Source organism: Pseudophryne corroboree, chromosome 1, assembly GCF_028390025.1.
Source record: "Pseudophryne corroboree isolate aPseCor3 chromosome 1, aPseCor3.hap2, whole genome shotgun sequence".
Taxonomy (NCBI): Eukaryota; Metazoa; Chordata; class Amphibia; order Anura; family Myobatrachidae; genus Pseudophryne; species Pseudophryne corroboree.
In genome coordinates this window covers 933,570,217-933,579,817 of record NC_086444.1, presented here as the reverse complement: position 1 = coordinate 933,579,817, position 9,601 = coordinate 933,570,217, and the positions used below count along the sequence as shown (strand labels likewise).

General features: G+C 45.5%; 1 pseudogene; it reads right to left on the bottom strand.

Moving 5' to 3' along the window:
- Window positions 1-306: 306 nt before the first annotated feature.
- On the bottom strand, window positions 307-424 carry LOC134937053 (5S ribosomal RNA; annotated as a pseudogene).
- Between the last annotated feature and the right edge of the window lie 9,177 nt (window positions 425-9,601).

Here is a 9,601-nt window from a genome sequence, read left to right as displayed (position 1 = left end):
CTAATATCTTATTAGCCTTCTTTGCTGCAGTCCTACTTTGGGTACTACTGCTTAGTTTGCTATCTACGAGGACACCTAAGTCCTTTTCCAGTACAAAATCCCCTAATTTTACCCCATTTAGTAAGTAGGTGTTATTTTTGTTCTTGTTACCAGTACAGTGCATTACCTTACACTTGTCTGTATTGAAGCGCATTCTCCATTTCGCTGCCCAAGCTTCTAATTTAACTAAGTCGTTCTGAAGCGACTCAGCATCCCCCTCCGCATTTATAACTTTACACAATTTGGTATCATCTGCAAAAATTGACTAACCTACTCACCTTGTATTCCCAGGTGGTCTCCCATCCAAGTACTAACCAGGCCCAGCACTGCTTAGATTCCAAGATCAGATGAGATTGGGCGCACCCAGTGTGGTGTGGCTGTAGATAAATATTTATCAGTAATTTTTTGTGTAATGTACTGTAACATCTTGAAAAGTTAACAGGTACATTTTCTAAAATGCAGCTACAGTATAACTGTTAATATCAGGGCCGGCTCGAGGCACATTCCTTAGGAGCGTCCGCGCTAGGCGTCAGCCCTCTGCCCTTTCAAATCAGGCACCAGTTCATCAGCCAATCAGAGCTTGCGGACTGGCGGCGGCTCCTGATTGGCTGCCGAACCACAAACTTTGATTGTCTCACAAACTGGCTCCTGATTTCACATACCCACCGCCGCCGGAGACTGGACTGAAGGACAGGAGAGGCACGTGCTGCACTCTCCTCCCCTACGAGTTTGACACAGCAGCAGCGGAACCCCAGCAGCTGGAGCAGCAGCAGAGGCCGGCAGCTGTGAGCAGCACTACTAGGGACATATGTGTATCTGGCACTGTAGGGGGAATCAATGTATCTGGCACTGTGGGGGCATCTGTGCATCTGGCACTCTGGAGCATAGTTGTTTCTGGTGCTACTGGGGGCATATGTGTATTTGGCACTGTGGAGCTTGTGTGTATCTGGCACTGTGGGGGTATATGTGTATCTGGCACTGTGGAAGCATATGTGTATCTGGCACTGTGGGGGCATCTGTGTATCTGGAACTGTGGGGGCATATGTGTATCTGGCACTGTGGGGGCATATGTGTATCTGGCACTGTGGGGGCATATTTGTATCTGGAACTGTGGGCATATTTGATCTGCCACTGTGGGGGTATAGTTGATCTGGCACTGTGGGGGCATATGTGTATCTGGCACTGCTGGGGGCATACTGTATATGTATCTGGCACTGCTGGGGCATATGTGTATCTGGAACTGTGGGGGCATATATGTATCTGGCACTGCAGGGCATATGTGTACCTGGCATTGCTGGGGGCATATATGTATCTGGCACTGTGGGGGCATATATGTATTTGGCATATGTGTATCTGGCATTGCTGGGGGTATATGTGTATTTGGCAATACTGGGGGCATACAGTATGTGTATCTGGCACTGCACTACTGGGGCATATGTGTATCTGTAACTGCACTACTGGGGTCATTATGTGTACAGATGGAGCCACGCTCATCTGAGGCGGCTCCATCGCAGGCATGCACTCCTGGTGTGAATAGGCGATCCATCCGCCTAGCCCTGCCGGGAATGCACAGAGATACTCTTCCATTCACTAGAATGGGGCGCATCTCCATCACACATGTACCCAGGATGGAGACACTCTCCCATTCTAGTGATTGGTTGTTAAGGGCAACATGGCATCTTAAGTAGGCCAACAATAGTACAGCATATTTAGCACTGTTTGGAGTAGTGTAAAGTGTGTGTGTAAATATGTATGTTGTGTGAATGTGCAAATCAACTCACCAGGCAGCTGTGGGGAATGCGGTGACATGGGTGGCGGACTGTCTAGCAGTTGCTGTGGGGGCACGGCTGAGTCCTGGGATATGTGTCGTCGCGGTGATGGCTGTAGTGGTGGTCTGAAAGATGCACTCAGACTGTGCTTCCGCGGGGGCAATTCATGTGTGGATGGTCCTTTGGGAAAAAGTGTTTGAGTTATTTACATACAAAGGTGCTAACACATTACTCTTAAGCTGATGTTTGCCATATCGCACATTTTAAATATAACTAATCAAAACATATTTTCAGAAACACAAGGCAAACATTTAAACACAACTACAAACTATGTAAGCTCTCCCTTCCCTCATGAGCTTCTAATCCTCTTTCTGTACGTATCTTCATAACAAGACTCCCTTTGATGACACAAAATCCTTAGCCTGTCATCCAAGCAGAAACTTTATAATGTGCTGTTTAATGACGCTACTATGTTTATATACCCTGTACTTGTTCTCTATTGTATTGAACTGTAAGACAATGACTTCATGTTTTGCCATGGGTGGGGTGGTTGTGGGGGTGGTGCGGGTGGGGGAGGGGCTGGTGCAGTGGTGGAGGAGGGGCGGGTGCCGCAGGTGGGTGTCCGGAGCCACTGTGGGTGTTGGGGTGCCGCAGGAGGGGTGGGTGCAGGGGTGCTGCGGGTGGTGGAGGGGGTCTGGAGCCACTTTGGGTGGTTGAGCGGGTGTGTGCAGGTGCCGCAGATGGGGCCTGGAGGTACTGCGAGTGGGGGAGGTGTGGGTAATGCTTCTCCTGCTTCTCCTCCTGGAAGCAGCTAGGCTGCTGTCCTCCCTTTGGCAGGGGCTCTCCTGGAGACTCGCACAGCAGCCAATCACTATTCTTAGCACCAGTGTCCCAATGCACCGCATTACAGGGAAGAAAATGCACTCAATAAACTACAGCTCCCAGCAGCCCTTAGCGCCTGAATGCTTCGGCGCTAAGGGTTGTTGGGAGCTGTAGTTTATTTAGTGCGTATACTTCCCTGTAATGCGACGCATTGGGACACCGGCGCTAACAATAATGACTGGCTGGAAGAACTGACTGACTCGCTGAATCAATGTAAAAGGTGAGAGTGCAGTGTCAGTGTCAGCATCCAGACATTACCCTCCGCGATATCACCCACTCTATCTGTTAGATTAGCCATCCCGGGGCTTCCAGGCCGGCTGGCCAGGTGCTGTGTTGCGGAGTCAGGGCCTCTGGGGATCTGGGCGCGGCTGTGGCGAGGAGGCACTTCTGTGTCATTACGTGCATAGGCGGCTCTGGGGCTCAGAGAGTATGCGGCGCTGAGAGGGCTATAAAAGCCTTCCACTGCACCGCTTTCATACACATCTATGCCGGTGGCCGCAACAGCTTTTGTTCCACATGCGCCGCGGCTAGGGAGTGGGTATTGTTGATGCTGGAAGGGGCAGGCGGACTGGCAGCAGGACTTACGGGGTCATTCTGACCTGATCGCGGCTGTGCTAAATTTAGCACAACTACGATCACTTACACTGACATGCGGGGGAACGCCCAGAACAGGGCAAGTCCGCCCCGCATGTCAGACCGCTCCCCTCCGCACAAGTACAAAAGCATCGCACAGCGGCGATGCTTTTGTACTTGAAGAGTAACTCCCAGCCAATGCAGCTGCTGCGGCTGGCCGGGAGTTACTCGTTACTGCCCGGGTTGCACCGGCTGTGTGTGACGTCACACAACCGCTGCGGCCCACCCACCTCACGGTCCGGCCACATCTGCGTTGGCCAGACCGCGGCCACAAAACAGCGAGCAAACACCGCCATGCCGCCCCCTCCTGCCCAGCGACCACCTCTGCCTGTCAATCAGGCAGAGGTGATCGCGAGGCAACGATAACCATCGTCTGTCAGCCATGTGCAGTTCTGACCTGATCGCTGCACTGCGATGAACTGCAGCGAGCGATCAGGTCAGAATGACCACCATAGGATGCTGCAGTAAAAGGATCCCCCCCCCCTATCTACAGCGCAGAGACTTGCTGCAGATGCAGTGGTACACCCTCCAGCTGCTCCTTTTTGGCAGGTACAGTACCTTTTTTTTTATGGTCTGTACCAATGTTTGGCTCTTCAAACTTCCATTGAAAGTAAGGTATAGGGAAAGGGGCGTGGCCACACGACTGTACCTGTGGCCATGCCCCCTTTTTGAATTTGTAGCGATTTTTATGGTAAATTGTTGGAGGGTATGTTGCTGCAGATGCAGTGGGCCTATTTTGGGGTGTGGAGCTGGAGCTGCAGCTCCATCAGCCCCACTGTTAGGTGAGAACACACAGCAGCCTCCCATTGGATGTAACCTGTGTGGGAGGGCGTTTCTCGACCAATCAGCTGTGGACTGGGGGGGTCATTCCGAGTTGATCGCTAGCTGCCGTTGTTCACAGCACAGCGATCATGCTAAAAATCGGCATTTCTGCGCATGCGTATGGGCCGCAGTGCGCACGCGTAAATTACTTTCACAAAAAACTGCAGTTTCACATAAGGTCGAGCGACTCTTTTCAGTCGCTCTGTTGATCGGTGAGTGATTGACAGGAATGGGGCGTTTCTGGGAGGTAACTGACCGTTTTCCGGGAGTGTGCTAAAAAACGCAGGCGTGTCAGGTAAAAACGCAGGCGTGCCTGGGGAAACGGGGGAGTGGCTGGCCGAACGCAAGGCGTGTTTTTGACGTCAAAACAGGAACTAAACAGACTGAAGTGATCGCAAGGTAGGAGTAGGTCTGCAGCTACTCTGAAACTGCTTGGAAAAAATGTAAGTCCATTCTGCAATCCTTTCAGTCGCACTTCTGCTAAGCTAAGATACACTCCCAGAGGGCGGCGGCTTAGCATTTGTACTGCTGCTAAAAACAGCTAGCGAGCGATCAACTCGGAATGAGGGCCAGGGTGTGATAGACCTGCTGCTAACCCAATGAGAGCTCCTAGCCATGCCCAGCGTTAGCCACACAGTCACAGAGTGACAGATCTGGACAATTATATAGGAGATGACTGGTGTGCAGGAAAACTAAAACAAAAGTCATTTAAATTAATTCTGACTACCACATCCAAAACTAATTGTTAAAATATTATGTGTTTAGAAACATAAACAAAACATACATTTCTGTGCAGACAGCATACACAATGGATGAGATGAGAAAATAAGAAAGCAATATTGATGCCAAAACCAGACTCAAACTGCTTTTTGTTGCTATAAATCTATAAAACAAATATAAAAAAAATATATATATTTTACAACACCTAACTTACCAGCCACCTTGGGGCGATCGGAGTCCCGTACATACGTCCCCCTCACTACTACTGGAGGGATCAGGTTCTGCAGTGGCTCCTCATACTCCATATAAGTGGCGATAAATGGCCACCCCCTCCTGTTTGATGCGCAGACTTGACCTCCTTCACCATTTTGGCTTTCACACAACGCTTGATATCGTAAAACCGCTTTCTGCAGGTCTCCTCTGTTCGCCTCACCACACCCTCATTATTCACAGCGTCAACCACCTTCTTTCACATTAAAGCTTTTTTCCTTGCTGACACCTTAGCTGCATCCAGAACATAGAGCTGGCAATGAAATTTCATTATCATCCTCACCAAGACAACATTCTCGGCAAACGTGACCTTCACATTGTGCCCTGACTTGGTCCTGGTACGTGGCTGCAGAGCCAAATCACTATCACTAGATGACTCAGGTGCTTCCTCTGCCACCACCTCCACCTCACCCTCCTCACTACCCTCCTCCACCTCACCAACCTCACTAACCTCTGACTGAGACACGCTTAGTACAAACAACACTAAACACTAAAAAATAAACACAAACAAAACATACTCCTCCTCTACCTCTACACAGCACACAACACACACACACACACACACACACACACACACACACACACACACACACACACACACACTAACAAGAATCTTAAAAAAACAAGGACAGAAAATATGACACACTAATAACTAACAATACAACAATAAATAGTCTGCCCCTTTTTTACCATATTTTTTTTACCTCAAACCTTATTTGATCCTTAGTTCTTTGTAATTATATCCTTATGTCTATCCCATGCATGTTTAAATTGCTCTACTGTCTTAGCCTCTACCACCTCTGATGGGATGCTATTCCACTTGTCCACTACTCTTTCTGTGAAGTTATTTTTCCTCAAATTTTCCATGAACCTACCTTCCTACAGTTTCAGTGCATGTCCTCGTGTTCTAATGCTTTTCTTCATTTGAAGAATTTTTCCCTCCTGGACTTTGTTAAAACCCTTGATATATTTGAAAGTTTCTATCATGTCCCACCTTTCCCTTCTCTGCTCCAAACTATACATATTGAGATTTCTTAGTCTTTCTGGGCATGTTTTGTTGTAGGCCACGCACCATCTTAGTTGCCTTTCTTTGAACAGTCTCTAAAGTATTAATATCCTTCTGAAGATATGGCCTCCAGAATTGAACACCGTATTCTAGATGAGGCCATACCAATGACCTACAGTATACAGTGGCATTATTACTTCTTTCTTTCTGCTTCTGATTCCTCTCCCTATGCAACCAAGCATCTGACTAGCCTTCCTCATTGCTTTGTTACATTGATTACCTGCCTTTAAGTCACCTGAAATAGTGACTCCTAGATCCCTTTCCTCCTCAGTAGTTTCCAGTTTAGTGCCATTAATAATACTATATATAGCTTTTGCATTTTTGAGACCCAGGTGCATGATTTTGCATTTTTTTGGCATTAAACTGTAATTGCCATGCTTTTGACCATTCCTCTAGTCTACCTAGATCCTAAATCATTTGTTTTATACCACCTGGTGTGTCTACCCTGTTGTCAGACTTACAGAATTTGGAAATCTCTGCTCTAGATATTGTTCCTGCCAACAGGAAATCTCTATTCAGTTTGCCTACAGAACAATCACCACATCCAAACATAAAGAATGAACGAACGAACGAACGAACGAACGAACGAATGAATCATTCAATCTATACATTGCACTAAAATGTCAAATACAATAAACTTCAAGAGAGGTTAATTAACCTTTCTGTAAAATATTGTGTTACAAACTTGGGACCCTATCAGACTGAATCCAACAAACTTAGGGGTTGATGTATCAAGCAGTAAAAAGCTTGGTGAAATGGATGAGTGGAGAAGTTGCCCATAGCAACCAATAAACTTTGAGGTAGCATTTATCATGTACATTCTCTAATATTTTATGTAGAATCTGATGATTGGCTGCTACATTATGGGCAACTTTTCCACTTGTCCAGTTCTCCAGTCCTTTCAGTTTAAAACCCCCTTTTTTTAATCACATCTCTGCCATTGCACATTAGAGGGTCTTTAATACTCTGAGTAGTAGCATAAACTGCTGAACAACAAACAGAGGTCCCAAACTATCAAAATGCTAGCCAATGTGGCAAAAACTTCCCGTGCAGGATCCCGGCCAAACTCGAACATTTTTTTTAAAGGGGCAATCACTTACAAGGCATATTTTTTTTTACTGTATTGAGTACTACTTCATTTTTATCCTAATCTCTCTTATCTGATGGCTAGTTTCCTGAAACATTTGTAATGAAACTGTCAGTATCCCAGCGGTCGGGACTCCGGCGTCGGTATGCTGAGCACCGTGATCCCGACAGCCGGGATATCGAGCGCCTCCCGGTGTAATGGTAGCATTACAGCCTCAATGCACTGAGGTCATTGGTTTGATTCCCACCATGGTCCTAGCTGTGTGGAGTTTGTATATACTCCCTGTGCTTGCTTGGGTTTCCTCAGGGTAACTCAGTTTTCTCCCACAATCCAGAAAATGTACTTTTAGATTAAATGGTTTCTAAAAAAAAATTAACTCTACTGTGTAAGTGTGTGTATGTACATGTATTTATGGCAGACTAGATGGGCCAAGTGGTTCTTATCTGCCATCAAATTCTATATTTCCATATTAGCAATGATGTACTCCAGACAGTAAATAGTAAAGGAGGCACCTCATTTGTAATTGCCATTATTAAATTCTCTCTTTGGGGTCTATTTACTAAGCCTTGGATGGAGATAAAGTGCATGGAGATAAATTACCAGCCAATCAGCTCCTAACTGCCATGTCACAGGCTGTGTTTGAAAAATTTCAGTTAGGAGCTGGTTGGTTGGGACTTTAACTCCGTTCACTTTATCTCCATCCAAGGCTTAGTAAATAGACCCCTATGTTTCTTATAAATTACTAGTTTCTTATAAACTCCCAGGAGGTTCCTGATGATGCATGCAAATTCATTAGTGATGTCAACACTTTTAATGCTCTTGGCATCATACTATATAACGTAGCTGCTTGTCTGGTATGGGCCATTAGGTCGACAAGATTTAGGTTGACAGTCATTAGGTCGACCACTATTGGTTGACATGCATTAGGTCGACATGGTAATTACGTCAACATGAACAAGGTCGACATGGAAGTTACGTCAACATGAACAAGGTCGACATGGGAAAAGAAAAGATAAAAAATTGGCTGCGCTTACAGTGTTGTTAGTATGCCATATTTGTGGAGAGCTGACAAACAAGATATATGAAATATATTTATTAAAATAATAACACACCAATAAAAACTGATACACAATATATAGAAAGATTATAAAATTGTATATACTCTGAAAAAAACGTGAATATATTTAATAAACAGTATCCACAAATTAAAATGATTATATCAATATATAGAATATTAAATCAGTGCAGATATAGATTTGTAATACTGTTTAAGAAATGTATCATTACTATGGCTGCTTACTGAGATTGTATCACTTCAAGAATTTATCTTGGTAACAAATAATCTTACTACAAGTGCAGAGGCAACATGCACTCTGTAGCTAGTGAAACGTAGAAGTCCCAACAGTTATTAGTAGTATATAATTACCTCTCCTGGGGCTATGAACACTGAGCGTCCTTGGTAGAGTCCACTATAGCCCACTGATTGATTGAAAAAGGAGAGGAGGTGAGCTGAATTACTCTAACAGAGACTGCTACTGTATAATTACCGGCGTCTTTATAATAGTTACCAAGACATTCATATGGTCTCCTGAGGGCTGGAGAAAGTCCTTTAAATGCCCACTTGAATGAAGGAGAAAAGTATAATGTCCGGTATTCCCAGTCGGAGGTGCTGCTGGTGGCCGCTGTTAGCTGAGTGCGCCGTGCAATAGCGCTGGTCAGGGCCGCCGTTAATAACAAGGAGAATCCTCTGATGGCTGTGAGCGCCGTGTCGTAGCGCTGGCCGTAGCCACCCTTAATTGCAAGGGTAGGCCTCTGTTGGCTAAAGGCGCCGTGCAGTGGCACTGGCCGGAGCCACCGTTAGTTACAGAAGTTCCACCGAAGTGATGACAGCCACTGGAAATGAAGAAAAGGCGCTATTCAGTAGCGTTTAGCCGGAGCAGCCTCTATTGATAGAGGGAATCTTCTATTGAGTAGCGGGGAGCATCCCCGTGAGTGAGCGATGCCAATAGATTAGATTTGGTAATCAGAGAATATGGGAGGAACTAACGCGTTTCGTCACGAATCACGTGACTTTATCAAAGGAATACCTCCTCTAAAACCCTTATCCATATTTATAGCATCTGTGTAAATCAAACCAATTGAGGCTAATAGACAATAAATAAACAATTAAAAAATTAGAAAAGTCAGCTCTCCACAGAGTATACACAAAGTTAGATCCTTAAACATGTATAAATAAAAAAAACCTTATATATGAAAGAAAAATATGAATTAAAAATAAATCAGATAAATATCTAAACTGCAAACAACTGCGAT